Raw genomic sequence first — 18,391 nt, 5'->3', positions numbered from 1 at the left:
GTTGTTTAAATAAATGGGGTTTATTAAAGGTCATATTTATCGTAATTTTTCGCTGGTTTCTGAGGCCTGAAATAGGTGTAAAACGTAGAGTGCGCAGGCCAATCTTTTTTTTTGTTGTAAAGTTTAACTATTTGGCTATTAGTAGGAAAAATTTCATGAAAAAACTCGGATACATTTTTTGGGTATCGCAGATAGAAGTGAAAATGGCCATGAAAAAAATGCTGACTTTTTGTGCAATTTCGCTAATAAAATTTTATTGATAATTAAAATTGAAATTTTTTTTACACATAATGAATAACAATATCGTAAGCTTTAAAAAAAATTAAAAATGATCATTTTTGAATAAATAGTAAAAAAGCTATAAGGGTTTAAAGTTGGTTCAATTTTTACGAAATCATAATTTCCCTAAAGTTGCATAAACTGCAAATAACTTAGGAACTAATAGGCGGATCACGCCCATTTTTTGCATAAAGTTGTGTTGCTATGTAAGCAACGTATATATGTAGTGCAAAAAGTGTTTTTTCCCTAATGTGATCTGTACCTTCTGAGTCCAAGATTATACTGATGTCCTGTTCCGTTTTTCCCTGGTTTTTTAAAACGTTCTCCAAAATTCCCGTCTGATCTTCCGCGTCTTGCAATAAAGATGTTAGTTCTTCCGTGCGTGAACTTAGTTGCTTACACTTATGTTCCAAACCCTTTTTAGCATCTGACAAATCTTCAATAACGTTAGCCAATTCTTTAGACCTTATCCCTCCACACTCTCTATATTTTCCTTTATGTATTCAAGTTCTTCAACCCTCGTTAACCTGTTATGTCTAATATGATCTTTTGTTAATTGAACAAATTCCTTATCTGGATTAAGTTCAATTAATTTTTCCCAAGCGTGTACTCTTGCCGATTCTAAATATCTTTTTAATACTCTAAGCTCCTGTTGTAAATGTTCGATTTCGTTTTCCATTTATGAGAAAAAACAAAACAATTACGTGATCCCACTCAACCAATAACAATAATTAATTAATCAAGAAAGAAAATACCAAACCATATCTCTGCATTACACTTATTACTTAAAAAAAAAAACAATGTTTAATTCCTCAATTCTCTAAATTCTTGCCTATATTGTCGGGCCCACTCTTTATCTGTTTTTGGTACTGATCGTTTTATGCAGTTTTTATTGGGTTTTATGCTTATGTTTTCGTAAGATATTCCCTTATCTTTTGTATTGTCTATTTTACTAATAATACGATGTGCTTCCTCAAACAACCGTCTATGCGAATCTAGATGGTTTTCCAAATCTTTTGCCTCGAATTGCTTATCGCAAACAAAACAACTTTTCCCCATATTTGAACAAACTTGAAAATTAAGAAATTTCACATAACAACGTAGAACAAAAGAACTCAAAAAAAAAAAATATAAATTTACATACAGAAAAATTACATACAGAAAATTTACATATAAAATTTGATTTAAAAAAAAAATAAAAATATATATTATATCATTACAATATTATTTTTATGTATTGTAATAAAACACATTTGATTTGATTTGTCTTTCTTCTATTTTAAAAACTTAACTATACATAAATATTTCTTATTAATGACTTACAATTTTTTCTCCCATTTTTCTTCTTGTTTTTGTTGATACTCCTTATTTATCCGGGTCTTGTCTTGTCCTTAATGTGTTGGTCCCACGCTGCACGTTTTTTATGTGTTGCCAAAAATTATTATGTGTTGCCAATTATGTTGTGTTCAATTAATTAATTAATTATGTTGTGTTGTATAGTTGTAATGCTGTAAACTCCCACGTAGATAGGTGACGTTGTCGTCTCACGTTGCACGTTTTATATTGTATGTTTATAAAAACGTGTGTATACCGGCTGCGCCAATTAATGTTGTGTATTTTCATGGAAAACGCGAGTGTGCCAAATGTTGAATCCTTTACTTCAAACTTTGGACTAAATGTTATTTCTTATTTAATTTCCGTTGCATTTTTTTTATAAATGTTTATAGCTATTTTTAAATGTCCTTAGCTATTATAAAAAACACTTGAGTATAGTTTCACAATTATTTTTTATTAATTTTATTTATGTCCTTTAAATTGTTACAATTTATATTTTTTGGGTTTTCTTTTTAATTTCAGTCACACACGACTTATTTGTTTTAAAATTATTTGTCAGCGCTACTACGCTTGATCATTTTTGTTTGTCTAAAAGTACATTATATATTTTTTTTAAACACTACTTCGTTTAACCACTTTTTTTATTTCTAACTTCACAACTTTAACTCTCAACTCTAACTCTTCACTTTGACTCCCAACTTTGACTCCAACAACTCTTTTGTGGTTTTAAATCCATCTTATATACCCAAACTTGATGCAAAAATCCAATATATGACCTTCAAATTACCCTAGTTACCTAATTGGGTTTTTCCATAGTTTCATAATTTACTTTGCTAAATTTGCAAAGTTTTTATTATTAATAAGAATGTTCTACATATTTTTGCAATTCTTCCGTATTTACAATTTCAAAGTCACTTACATCGTGACACCAATTATTAACCAAATACCAAAACTCAGCATTTCTTATCGTCGAACTGACGGTCTGATGCTTTGGTTCTAGTCAACAACTGCCCAGATGCAAATAACCTTGCCTATTTTTAGGGAAAATGTACGATCACCTAAGATCGTACACACTACCATACAGAAAAACTGCCAAAAACCCGTGAAATTAAATAAAATAAATATTTAACTCACAACACGATAATAAATGTTTTAATATGAAAATTTTGTATGGGGGGTGGGTGTGTCAGTGGGCGGAAAACCATAAAAAAATTTTGGAATCTAGATAATAATGTAAGTTTTCCGGACACCAAAATTCAGTTTTCTACCTACCATAGTTTTTAAGTAATCTTGTGACCACGGTAAAGTTCCCATGTTTGGACAAAAATTTCGGATAGTTCCGATAAGCCGATTGGGCTCAAATTAGATTTAAAAGAAAGATCAACTCAAAAACTATATTTTAGGAAAATTTCATATCAATATCTCTACTGGTTCCGAAAATATCGAATTATGACCGCCTAATTTTGTGTTTTGTCACACTGTGCGTCGGCAAGCAAGTGATAGGCCTTGTTTCCGCTGGACAGTCAACTTTTTCCTTTTTTGGAATAAGATATGTTACACCAGCAGCGAGAAAAGATGGGAAACTCTCCGGCTTTTTTATTAGATTTGTTATAAGCGTTGCAAGTTGGTTATGGACACGGCAAAACTGTTTGTACCAGAAATTTTGCACTTTATCCAAGCCTGGCGCTTTCCAATTACTGAATCTTACAATGGTTTCCCGTATTTCGTCCTCAGTTACTTCCATAAGTCGCATTGTGGCAATATTGGCATAACGATTATGTTAGGCATCTATCCACTCTGCATGCAGAGCATGGACTTTAGATGCGGTATTGCTCGTGTCGAGGTGTCAGCGAGTGCTTTTTTATAATCGATGAATGCTGATTCAACTTCTTCTGTCCAACTAATTGGCGTTTTGTCATTTTTTCAATTCCCTGTTGTGAGTCGAAACGTTCAACCTATGAAGAACGTTCTGATTTACATTCCAACATACGGCATGCCTAAAAGCAGGCAGCGTCGTTTGGAGCTTGCACAATAGCAGCAACCAAGGTCAGCTTGACGGTAAGAAATGCTGATTTTCGGTTTTTTGTTAATTGTGTCAAGCTGAAAGCAACATTAGAAATAAATAATCAAAAGTTGCAAAAATATCGAGTGCAACTTAAGTTATTGACGTTTTTGCGAATTACGCAAAAAACTATTAAATAATAATTAAAGTAATTTGAGACACCTTGAAATGTCGGCATCTAACGTAGGTAAGAACTTTATCTCCACCGAAGACATCACATCCCTGTAATCAGCTTCTGTAGTTCTCCTTGGACTACTGGTGCGTTTGAAATGAAACAGCAATAGGAATTCACTATGGCCAGAAAACGCCAAAGTTCATGCACGCTGCATGGTTTTGGACAGTTGCGAATTGCTTCCGCACTTTCTTTTGGAGTACGTATGCCATTTTGGTCGATACTGTGGCCGAGAAAGGTAATTTTCGTCTGAGTGAACATGCACTTGGTGATGTTGAGTTTAAGACCAAATTGATGTAAACCCTGAAACACTATAAAGATGTGCTAAATGTGTTTGGCTTTGTTCTCACGCGATGCAGATGTCGTCTATGTAGCTAACTGTCTAAACCACTGAACACTTGGTCCATTAACCGTATAAAAGTTTGCGCCACATTGCACAGCCCGAATGTCATCACATTAAATTCGAACAACCCAAAAGCTGTTTTCTTCCTGTCTTCCAGTACTATTAATACATTGAAGAAATGCTTGGTGCGTGCATAGACGTCTGGTGCGTGCATAGACTGGTTGTCCTGTAGTAACAATATGTTTTTGAGCTTTGGTTCTTGTTGATATAGATTTATTATTTAATATTCGCATAGACAACTCTTCGAACGCTTGCAATAAATTTTTAAACTGATGATCTGAGTTTACTGCGAATACCGGTTCCGAGGTATGGCACTCTGTCGTACAATGGACTTTTAGGTTGGTTTTGTTATTGATGAGGAGTTTACGCTGCAAGTCTCCCACTAGACCGTAATGTTTTGAGAAATCGGCTCCTAATATAGGTTTGGAGACATCCGCTACGACGAAGTCCCTCTAAACCTATTTCCGCAAGCTTGTATTGTGGATCCGTTAGTTCTGCCGATGATTGAAACTAGTAGGATGGAGAAATCTGCGACTGTGTCGACAAAGAATTTGAATTGAGTTGAGGGGTCTAATACTTATAATCGGCTGGATTTGTTGTGGCTGTTTGCTTTGCCAACTGCCAGTGACGAAGAGGAATTTGCTTTTCCGTGACGGCGCAGCTGCAAGGCTTGGCACACTTAGACTTGCTGCATAAGTTTGCGAACTCGATCTTCGTTGTGAATGGAATTGCTGTTTAGACACCCTGTTCTTTCGTAGTTTAGTTGTTCTACGACGTTCACTAAAGGCCTGACATCAAAGGCCAAAAGTACCATTGGATTTTCACCTGAGTTTCGCGTGCTCGTATGTACTTCGGAAACTGAATGGTACTCGTATCTCCTACTTCCAGCATTTAGTCTGCTTGCTGTGCAGACTTGATCCAAATCAACGTCTGAAATGGACACGACCGCTCGTACAGCTTCTGGCAAATAATACAACCTCAACTGTTTAATTTTGCCATCGTTAATGGCACCGCTGGACAAATCACCTATCAATCGTAATAAATAAAACGGCATATTGTCGCCTAGCTAGCATTCTTGCATGAGACGTCGTAGTTTACGAATTTCTGAATCCGCGATACCTATCTTAAATCAACCGTATTTTGATTGCCTCGTATCTGTCAGCTGCGGGTGGAGCACGGATGTTATCTGTGATGTTACGCAACGTGTGATTATCAATGTTGCCGACTTCGTGGACGTACTTCGTTTGGTCTGTTGTAATACCAGAATTTCTAAACTGAAATAAACTATAAATCCATCTGAATCTTATTTATAAAAAAATAATAGAATTATTTAAAATAGAAAAAAAAATTATTAGAAATAGAATTATTGCTATTCAATAAAGTGCATATTACATTGCAAACACTTACTGTTGTCTAAGCAACATCATCAGTATTTCAAATATTTCAAATTTCGAATACAATAATTAAATACTGTCATTAATATATGAGCTATAAATAATTTAAATACATATTAATATTTTACTGAGTTTTCTTTTTATGTCGTGTTTTGTGCAAAGTGTTTAATTACCTACGATCACTAATTATTGCATGTGACACAATTTATATTCGATATGCCTCCTGTAAGGTTTGCTCACATTGTAAGGCATTGAAATACAAAAATGAAGCCAATGGATTGTGTTTGTGTGTTGTAATAAGTTGTTGATTATTGTAGGTATATTTATTAAATCCCCATGACTTCCTTTGCAGATCATTATCTCTACTATTCAAGCGAGCCACCCACTTTTTATATATTTGTCACCTTTAGTTGTTCCTTTAGATTATTTTCCAATCAGATTTAAACCCAAAGTTCGCCTCTTAGTTTGAAACTGTCTGACAGGCATCCCAGTCGGTGCTTTTTACTGGATCCCAGAAGGGTGGCAAAGTTCTTGGAGGAGAAGATACTTTGGTCACTCGAGCTGAACCTCACACACAGTGTGGCTGTTCTGTTCAGGAGATGTTTTTGCCCCGACTATATAATAGGTAGAAACAAAAAACTGCCACATCCCAAATTTTTTTGACAGAACTAAGTCTGTCGGGTCCGCTAGTAATCTATAGATCCGGGTTCCTTTTGTTAAATGCTGGTGCATTTATCCCTATGCGTAAAATGTCGCCACTTCGAGAGATAATTTGCGTGGAATTGCCTGCTGGCACATTGTTAAGCTCTTACGCACCATAATTGTTATTGTTATTTGACGTATGGTGATAACGTTGCACTTGTTGAATCATGTCAGGGTCACCAATGTGGTTTTGTTGCCTTTTTATTAATTATAATATATTACAAAAATGAATGTATAAAAATGTATAACAACGTCGCTGCCACTTTACTTCGCTACCTCACGTATTCTCGTATTTGATGCTACTCTTCTTCTTTGCTGTGTGTTTCTTGTGTCATTTGTGTTATTTCAGTGTAATTTCACTTTTCGTGTGTAGTGTTGGTGGTTGGCATATGGGTCACCACACCGTTATAAAAAATTAACTTAATAATCAATTAAGTTTGGAGAAAAAATATATAGAAAAATTATCGGTACTAATTTTTTTGTTAGCAATAGTGAAGATTTCATGTAAGAATTATGTAGTATAAAATAGTATTAAAATGACACCAAATGGAAAGCAATCTACTGTCGAAATTACGCATTTAATAATTATATTGAATACTGAAGGTAAAACCGTTAAAAAAATTGCCAATTTAGTTAGAATAAGTGAATCTACTGTCCAAGACTTTATTAAGAGGTTCCGTGATGAGTTCAGGTTGTCCAATAAGAGCAGAGCAGGTCAAAGCAAAGTATTAAATGAACGAATAGAGCGCTCGATATTGAAAGAAATAAAGAAAAATCCTTTTAAATCTGAGAAGGATCTTAAATTTCAATTAAAATCCCGCTCTGGGAAAGATGTATGTTTAAATACTATTCGCAATACATTACATAAATTGGATTATCATGGAAGCATTGCCATAAAAAAGCCGTTTATAAGTATTAAAAATAAAAATAAAATAATAAACTATGCCAAGAATTATTTACTAAAAACAGAAAGCTTTTGGAATCAGGTAAATTGAGGGGAAATCATCTTAAATACATTTCCATTGATGATTTCAGTTTTTTAAGGTTTTTTTCACTGACGAAAGTAAATTTAAGTAAGATTTAAGATGTTGGTAAGATGTTTGTATCGCGTAAACTAAATTCAAAATTCAATCATCACAATAGAAAAACTACTTTAAAACATGGAGAAGACTCTATTATGGTTGGGGGTTATAAGTCGAGTGCAGGAGTAGGCAATTTGTATTTTATTGATAGTAAAATGGACAAATTTGGATACATTCATATTTTGAAACAAAATGTAAAGCAAGATGCAACGATATTGGGTATCGTGCAAAATATTGCCTTTGATCAGGACAACGATCAAAAATACACGTCAGGCGTATCAAAGCTTTGTTTCATCCAGAACTGCCATAGAAGCACTTACACAGAGCACAGACCTTAATGTAATTGAGCATCTTTAGGAGCTATTAGTTAGAAGAGTGTACCAAAAAAAAATGTGATGCAATAGTGCAGCTAAAGGAAATTTTACTCGGAGCATGGTTCTCAATAGAGCCAGAAGTATTCCAAAACCGTTCTGGATAACAAAGGATATGCAACAAAATATTGATTGTCACATTTCTGCATTTTTAACATAGCTGTTTCATTTTGTCCGATCATACGTTGAGCGCTAAAAATTGTATTGGTTTTGTTTTTTACTTTAAACTCACAGTTATTACGAGAAATATTTTAATTCTTTTTATAATTCAAATAGATATGTTAAGTATTAATTATAGCAAAAATATATAGCACAATTTCTTAAAGTTTAGACCACATTTATATTACACAAATTCTTGTCCGATTATGCGATGGAGCCACTGCACGTCTCAAATCTGAGTTTTTCTATTCTGTGAAGCTTTGTTTTTAAATGTTGTCCATGCACAATGTTTCCGAAGCAATATTGTAATAATCAATTTTAATATTCAATCCTTTTAAAATACCATTCATGTGCTTCAAGCCAGGAAACATTATTAATGATATTAGTGACTTCTATACATTTTCCATTATTATTTTTATAATAGAAATATTTTATATTTCTAATATTTTTGGTTTTTTCAAAAAAATCATTTTAAACACTTTTATATGTATCTTGCAAATATTGAAAAATGAATTTGTTGGGGCATCCAAGATCGCTGTTAAGGTTATAATTTTAGGTGTGTATAAACATCTCTATGACAAAATTCCATTTGATTTGATTGTGTTCATTCGATATTTTTGATGACGTGCAATGTAACCAATAAAATATCGACTACAAGTCAATTCCATAGGAATTCTATCTGAATGGAATGAGTCCGCTTCTTCATCGAAGTTCCCTTCATTGAACAAATGTTTTTCAAAGTTAGAGCAATGTGTTCGCTATTACGATTTTCAGTAGTAGTAGTATTCTTTTTATTAAATATAGGTTATATTAACATTTACAAAATTAACATTTTCAATAATTTATAATATATAAAACATAAATATTATAAATAATTATAAGAAAAATAATAAGAAAAACCTAACTTCATTTACATAGTATCTAATTTTATCCTTTTACGATTATGGCATTTGCCGTCAATCAGGATTTTCAGTATTTACTCCATACGAACTGCGAATATTTTCTAGCATTTAGCAAAAATCTATTTCCAGCATAGCATCCTAATCTTCTAAACAATTTGATTGTGAGTTGAAATGATCAATATCGAAGATAATAGCCACAAATATATTACACTCGTACACCGACGGATTTTTGTTATCACCAACTTTCGCACATACATAGATACGGAAACGTGTTTTCTAATGGATCTTGGTTGAAGCGGCTAATCAAAATAACGGAAATGTTTGCATTTTTTTAAACAAGTCGTTTGCCAAAAACAATCTCAAAACACCATTTATCGTTTGAATGAATCCATCAACGCAAAATATTTTGCTACCTTTATATTGAAGGTTTTTAACATAATATACTCTTTAAAATCCAAAAGCTCTTTTCAAACACAATTTTCGAATCATAACCAACGTTTCAATGGCTTGGGATCACTTAATGCTTTACTGTTGAGGGCATCAAAACAGTTATCACTGATATCAATAAATGCTGACGTATTGGCTGCGACTAGGGAATCATTTCTGTGGAATTGTTTATTTATTCTGAGTTTGAGCAGCAAGCCTCACTCGCATTTTTTCAAAATTAGTAGGTACAATATGAGCTATTGTCAATTTCGTTATTTATGTCACATTTCCCTGTTCTTACTGAAACAATTCTCTTATTACATCAATTTTAATTTTGCCCTCAGATGTTTCAAAATCTGCATTTATTAATGCATTTCATACAGTGACGAATGCTCTGAGGTGCGAAGGTGTGCGGAGCACACCCTAACATAATTTGCAAATTGTCAAATTATATATATAAATTTATTAAATATCCTTACATCCAAAATTAATATTATTTATTACATTTTCATATATATATTTTTAAAGATTAAAGTTTTAGCAAAAATAATTATGTATAATTGTCTATGAAAGCTTATTTAATTTGCTTCTCTTAGCTACTAAGGTCGTTAGTTGTGCTCATAAGTTTGCAGCTCACATCGCAAAACATTTCTATCATATTTCGTCTTTCCCCTTTAAGCAATTGCATTCATAAATTTCTGTCATAAGTGTGCACAAAAGTAGAATAAACAAAATAATGTGTGTGTGCTCTACCTTAAAATATTAGAAATAGAGATTGGTAATTGTATGAGAGTGTTTTCTGTTCTATTCGAATATCAACTACATGTATAACAATTCAACATGTTGCCTTGCCGAAGCGATTAGATGTGCGGCTAAAGTTTGCAGCTCACATCACCATACATATCTTTCAAATTTCGTCTCTCCCTTTTTAGCTGTTGCTCCAGCAAATAATAATCGCTTTGTGTGCGAAGTAGCTGGCCGCACATTTATACGTTGAAAGTGCGTTCGATTTTGTTTGATCACTGCATAAACATGTATGAAAAGTTGTATAAAAAGTTGGTTTGGTGTTATAAGAAGTATGTGAAAAGTTGCATTTATTCCATATTGATGTAATATTAAATATAAATTATTAAGTTTTATGTTATTATGTATAAATGTTAAATGTTATATTGCGATTATTTTGTTGCCTAATTTAATATAGTTATTATTAATAAAACATCTTAAAATATATATTTAAATTTATAATTTTTAATTTAAGTGGTAAATGTAAAAACAACATTGTAGAAGGGCCGCGGATAAGGCACGCGTCGCCACTGATTTCATATGGACTTTATTAAATGTGATACATCATATAACAAATTCTTGCATTGTTATGAATAAAGTATGGTCTTTCCATTGAAGCATTCAATAACTTATAGCAATTCTGATTTTTTGGACTTTAATCACATGGTATTGCATGTACTTTCAATCCCAATTGCTCTGCACAGTCTAAATCAATTAATAATTATGGTAGTGATGGTCCTTTCATTCATAACAACATAATTCAGAACGAATTTCCAAATTTTTATTAGCCCCCTCAACATAATAACACAAATATAAGTACCTATGTCATCTGCCCTTTTATTTCCAAAATCAACCATCCACAAATTATATCTGCAGAAGCATTGTAAGTAGCATATTTTTTATAGCAATTTCATGAAATATTAAAATGCCTTCTTTTTCAATTAGGTCCATGTTGAGGACTGTTGTTCTGGGTTAGAGAATTGTAAAAGACTTCACAAAACACGTCTAATTTAAAATAATATTTTCAAAATAATTACAAAAGGTCATCAGAAATTCAAACTATTAAGAAGTGTTTTCATTTTATGTAAAATATATGCACAAATGTATAATAATAACATACATATATGCTGCAGACTCAACGTCTTCAATATAACATTTGAACATACATATTTTTGGCAATAAAAAAAATAAGTTCTATTATGTAAAAATGTATACTAAATGCTAAATCTTGGTAGTTGTATAATAAAGAGAAGCAAAAAAAAAAAAAACAAAAGGGGATATTCACGAAATGCACAGAATGTGCTTGCAATCTTCATATACTAATGCCTTTGTACCTATATTTGCTAGCAACAAAACAAAAATGGCAGAAATGAGGTGTTTTGACATTTGTTGCCTTTTGATTATTTACAATTTTCTAATTATTTTCCGATAAAAATAGAAGACGGTACACCAGCAACTAAAAAGAAAAGGTTGCACCGCAAGAAGTCGACGCAGCAAGAAGTGCTCCAAATAATAGAATTTCTGCAGGAGGGAGCAGAATTTATATGTTATATATTACTACCTTCAGTCAGAATATTTAAAGCACTATTTTCAATTAAAATATCTATACATTTTTGTATTTCACTTCTTCGCGGCATTGTTATACTTTCATTTTTCTTTGCTTAATGTGATACGGCTACAAAAACAGCTGATTCATTTTGATGATGCAATTGTAAAAACACGAAAAATTAAAATACGAAAATGCAACCATGAGTGTGCAAAAATAGCAAATCGAGCGTTTGACGTTTAAAGAGGAGTATGGCGAAATACGACGCGTAGAGTGGAGGTTTTTTTGGTTGCTTTGAAGCGAATGAAATAATATATATATTAAAAACTGCTACTATCAATATAATAAATAAACTAGGTTAAAATCTTAAAAGCTTTGCAAACTGTTTTATTTTACAATAACTTAACAAAAATCAGAAGTGGGATAAACAGCGCCTAGCCGAAACGTGTGAGTGTGTCCTTGGGAGCGCTAGCGCTTCAACACATTAACATGCGCGAAAGCGAAGTTAAGGTATAAAGAAAAACAAAACGAAACGGGAACGAAATTTGTTGTTTATAAATTAACGGCGGTAATAAAATGAGAATGGTGAAGTTGAAGGATATGCGTTTAAGCGAGCTGAAGGAGGCGTTGGAGGAAGAAGGTTTAGATACGACGGGCAACAAAGCGCAGTTAGTATTGCGTCTGACAGAGCACCTGAAAGCAGACGAAATCCGCGAGCCGGTAGATGTGATCAATTCACGAATAGATAATATGGAACGAATGATTCAACAACTTGTAATGGGCATAGAAAACATGACACGAAGTAAACCTACGGAAAACGTGAGCGAAAAAAATGAAAATCAGAAGACGGAAATTACATCTACAGTGGTTAACGATTTACCACAACATGGGTCGGTAAAAGATATCAGCGAAACGATACCCGTGTTCGATCCAACAGATAAAAATGGTCTTACGGTTGGACAATTTATCAATCGCGTCGAAAGATCTCTTAATGCATTCCAATGGAATGAAAAACAACTATTGCTAGCCGTTTATGGAAAGTTAAAAGGAGTAGCGCGGTTGTGGCTGGATTCTCTACAAGAATTTGATAGCGAGTGGAGCAGTTTTTCGAATAAGTTGCGTGCAGAATTTGATGTAAAATGTGACGAAGCTGACATTAATTTTGAATTGAGTCAAGCGGTACGTAATGTTAATGAAGGCATCATTGACTATTGTTTTTGAATTGCGGCACTTGGCCGACGATACAAGATAAGTGATAGTGCCATTATAAAATATACTCGCAATGGACTAAACGACACTAAATTGCAAGCGGCGATCGCACCGCTACGGTTTAATAATTTAAAAGATTTTCGCGAAGGTATTGAGGACTTTTTACGCAATATGCAACATGGAACGAACAAAATAGCTTTGGCAAATTCATCGTCAAATCCGATAATAAATTCGAGCGTAAGTGTAGACGCAAATGAAAACTCCGGACAGAAACAGTTTAGAACGGAACCGAAGGTTAGAGCTTGCTTCAATTGCGGTGAAGCGGGACATTTTTCGCGCGAATGTTCAAAGCCACAACGTAGACAACGGTATAACAATTGCGGAAGAGTTCACCCAAAAGGTCAGAGTACGCACTGTGGGGAGTCAAGTGTGCGTCGAATTGAACGCACCAAAGAATCGATCAGAGAAGTATACATAAATGGTAGACAATGTACAGCACTACTTGATACAGGTAGTCAGTGCAGTCTTATACGGAAAACAGTATCGAGAAATATTAATGGTCAAATTCAGCTATGTTCCATGAACATTTCGGCGGTGGAAAGGTACGACTAACTGAAGGGGTTAGGGCCCAACTTGCCGTCGACAGTGTACGCCAACTAATATATTTTTATGTAGTAGACGATAAAATGTTGACAACCGATATATTGCTAGGCCATGATGTTGTGTCAAATGATGTGGTCGTACAAATTCAGCGCGATACGTTTACCTTAGAGAAAACGCCAAGACACTTAAGAGTAAGAATAACTACGCGGGACCCTATATCAACGAACGAAATCAATTGTGGAAGCGATAACGATGCAATACGACGAGACTTGTGCAATCTCATTAATAGTAATAGAGACGTATTCGCCACAAGCTTGAGCGAAATAGGCAAAACGGGTTTAACGAAAATGAAAATTACATTAACAACCGATCAACCAATCGTACAAAAGCCGTATCGGGTACCAGCACCAAAACGGTCGGTGGTGGCAACAATGGTAAATGACCTTTTGGAAAACGGTATCATCCAGAAGTCAGAATCTACGTATGCCAGCCCTATTGTTTTAGTCAAGAAAAAGAATGGCGAAGATCGCTTATGCGTTGATTATCGGCGTATCAACAACAACACTATCAAAGAAATATTTCCCACCCCAAGTATCGAAGAACGGCTGCAAGAAGCGAAACAATATACTTATTTCACAACCCTTGATCTTAACTCAGGGTATTATCAAATACCAATAGCGAAAGAAAGCAGAAAATATACTGCATTTATAACGACAGACGGGTTGTATGAATTCAAACGTATGCCTTTCGGACTCAAGAATGCTCCGGCGGTATTCCTGCGTACGATGGCCAAGGTCAAAGAAATGACTCATCCTGGCGATATGGTGGATTTTATGGACGACATTGGCGTAGGCGGAAATACGGCAGACGAAATGTTTAGTAAATTACAACGAGTATTCAATGCATTACGTGAGGCGAAATTGATACTAAATATAAAAAAATGCATATTCCTAAATCGAGAGATCGAGTTTCTGGGTCATAAATTAACTTCAGACGGCATTAGCCCTGGTACAGCAAAAACTTTAGCAGTCGAAAACTTCGCAAGGCCCCGAAACCAAACGGAAGTACGACAATTTTTGGGTTTAAGCGGTTACTTTAGGAAATTTGTTCCAGGTTATGCGATCGTGAGTAAACCATTGCGACAGCTTTTGCATAAAGGCGTAAATTTTGAGTGGGGTAACGAGCAAGAGGGGTCATTCAATGAACTGAAATCGACATTAACGAGGAAGCCAGTTATGACTGCTTATCGATCGGATGCTGAGCATCAAGTACATACTGACGCAAGCTCAATTGGGTTAGCAGGCGTGCTGTTACAAAATGAGATGGGCGAATGGAAACCGGTCGTGTACTACAGCAGATCTACAACGATAGATGAACAAAAGTTCCACAGCTACGAGCTGGAAACATTAGCCGTTGTCGAAACTCTGGAGAGATTGCGTTATTACGTATACGGTAAACCGATCACGGTGGTGACAGACTGCAGTGCATTAAAAACAACGATGCAAAAACGCGAGCTAATTCCAAGAATAGCCAGGTGGTGGTTACGTATACAAGATTTTGATATAAATATAGAACATAAAAGTGCGAAACGAATGGAACACGTGGACGCACTAAGTCGAAATCCGTTACTAAATGTTTATGAAGGCGACACAGCGGACATGCGTACGTTCAAGGTTGGACTAAACGAATACGACTGGTTGTTTGCGATGCAATTACAAGACGTAAACCTTCAGAAAATCGTGGCTGACGTGCAACGCGAAAATGGACTTGAAAGCGATGGTTATAAAATACATAACGGTCGGCTGTATCGTATGGTTGATGATAAGCTTTTATGGGTCGTGCCGAAACGTTTAAGACATCGAGTTCTTCGGGACTGTCATGATAGCGCAGGACACATGAGCGTTGAAAAGACGATAAACCGAATTAAAACCCATCTATGGTTTCCACGAATGCGAAACTTCACAAAGAATTATATTAAATCTTGTGTTGAATGTGCGTATAATAAACAGCCAGGGGGAAAAAGGGAAGGAATTTACCATTTCGATAAAATAGAACCTGTACCATTCAAGACCATACATATGGATCACTTAGGACCATTTCCTAAAAGTGTGAAACGAAATGAATATCTACTCGTTATAGTAGATGCTTTTACGAAATTTACCGTACTAAAGCCAGTTAAAAGTACCGCGACAAAGCACGTACTCAGCGCATTAAATGAAGTTATAAGTTACTGTGGAATGCCAACGAAAATAATTACTGATCGAGGGACTGCGTTCACAGCGAAAGATTTCGAAAGGTTTTGTACACGGACCCATATTCGACATATTAAAAATGCAGTAAGAACTCCACGAGCAAATGCTCATGCCGAACGGACTAATCGAACAATATTATCGATGCTGTTACCAACAAATACGGTTGACAAACGATGGGACGAAAATATGGTAAGATTGCAATGGTGCCTAAATACGATGGAGAATGCGACAACGAAATGCACACCGTACGAGTTGCTGTATGGTTATCAACCTCGTGATATACTTCAGAACGCATTAATTCTAACTCTACATAACGACGACACTCTGACTACTGATCAATTAACGGATTTACGCAGAACGATTGCAGAACGAATTACTGATGAGCGAGCTAAAGCTAAAAGCCGATACGACAAGCGGTACTTACAGCCAACGAAATTTCAAGAGGGTGATCTAGTATTAGTCCAAAACGAGCCGTATAGCACGGGTGAGTCGAGGAAACTAGAGCCGCGTTATAAAGGCCCCTTCATTATTACTAAAGTACTCGACAAAGACCGATATGTAGTCAACGATTTACCCAACTCCAAACGAACACAGCGGCAGTACACCTCGGTGTATTCGTTCGATAAGATCAAGCGATGGTGTCAGTTGCCTTACGATGACAATAGCAGCGAGGCTGATAACGACGATGATGACGACAATGATAACGTTGCCGAATCGACGGACAAAGCGGGGTCGCTTTGAGATGTCAGGAGGCCGACTGTAAAAACACGAAAAATTAAAATACGAAAATGCAACCATGAGTGTGCAAAAATAGCAAATCGAGCGTTTGACGTTTAAAGAGGAGTATGGCGAAATACGACGCGTAGAGTGGAGGTTTTTTTGGTTGCTTTGAAGCGAATGAAATAATATATATATTAAAAACTGCTACTATCAATATAATAAATAAACTAGGTTAAAATCTTAAAAGCTTTGCAAACTGTTTTATTTTACAATAACTTAACACAATTCTGCAACAGAGGTGCTTTCGCACTCTTGCAGTTTTTGTATAGCATTCTTGTATTTTTTCTATTTGAAAGAGAGAGTGAATACTCTTATAATAGCTGCGTTTCAGCAAACATGATCCGCTCAATGATCTGAATCATGTTTGCTGAAACGATACGGATCACGTTTGAAAATAATTGGCAACGCATGAAATATGCCAGTTGGGTTTGTGTACAAAGTTTTTGGATTTATGTGAATAATTTTGGCGCTAAAAAAATAAGTGAGAAAATTTTGAATACAAAAAATCTAAAACTTGGAAAATAAATAAAATCTGTTGAAATGTCTGAAGTACGAAATGTAAGTTTTTATTTAGTATTTACTTAAAAACTTAAATTTAATTCTATAGTAAATAAATGGAAATTGCAGATTTTATTAGAATTATCGAGCAAAACTGACTCCTCCATTTTCTTTTTAAACACTAGTCCAAGTGTATTAAGCTGAAGGGATGAAGTGCATCAGCATGGATATAGTGGAAATTTTATGGAAACGATCAATAATTGTTCCGTTAAAGATTATTTGATTGGTATTTGCGCATATAAAATACAATTGCTATATATTAATTATGTTTCATATTCTAATAGATTTGTTAATAAAATCCAATCAGCAAATACAAAATAACCGTGGTGGTCACAATTGGACGAGAGCAATGAAGAAAATTTACATATTTTTGTGGTATATGGCAAATATAAATACTTTTCGCGAATTTGGTATTTGTTTTGGCATACCAAAAGCTTCTGTATGGAGAATAATTGAAAGAACTAGTGTTTAGCTTATATCAATTGCAAAATTTCCGTTCGTGATTGACAGCACACATGTTAAAATAAATGCACCTCACCAAAGCAATTAGGCTTATTTCAAAAGGAAGCATGAATATAGCTTAAACTTGCAAGCAGTTTGCAATGGTTTTTTTATAAACGTGTATGTTGGAGAGCCTGTTTCCTTATGTATTGTTCTGTTTTAATTAAATAAATGTATTCAACTTAATGTTTATATATTCATTTCAAATTAATTGATTTTCATAAATTATCAAACAACACTTTTTTAATAATAATAAAACGTAAATAATTAAAGTAATAATTTTAATTAATTTTAATAATTTTAATTTATAGTAATAGTAATAATTAAAACATTACTTCAAACAAAGAAATAAATAATAATGACATATGAAATAAATAAGTACATAAAATAAATAATAAATAAATAAAATCAATAATAAATAAATATAAATGTAGATTTGTTTATAATTTTACTACACCGTTGCATCGCATTGCCAACCTCATTTGCATTAAAATACGTTCCACTTTTATCTTTTACATACATTCCACATTGAACCAGAAAGTGAACCAGATCAATTGCTGGTTCACCCCATTGTTTTTGTTTTGCATGTAAAATTGAGCGGATCATGTTTGCTGAAACGCAGCTAATAGCTGTGCTGTCAATCACGAACGGAAATTTTGCAATTGATATAAGCTAAACACTAGTTCTTTCAATTATTCTCCATACAGAAGCTCTTGGTATGCCAAAACAAATACCAAATTCGCAAAAAGTATTCATATTTGCCATATACCACAAAAATATATAAAATTCTTTCATTGCTCTCGTCCGATTGTGATCATCACGGTTGTTTTGTATTCGCTGATTGGAATTTATTAACAAATCTATTAATATAT

The sequence above is a fragment of the Teleopsis dalmanni genome, chromosome 2 (genome assembly GCF_002237135.1).
Source record: "Teleopsis dalmanni isolate 2A chromosome 2, ASM223713v2, whole genome shotgun sequence".
Classification (NCBI taxonomy): Eukaryota; Metazoa; Arthropoda; class Insecta; order Diptera; family Diopsidae; genus Teleopsis; species Teleopsis dalmanni.
This window is presented reverse-complemented; position numbering follows the sequence as displayed.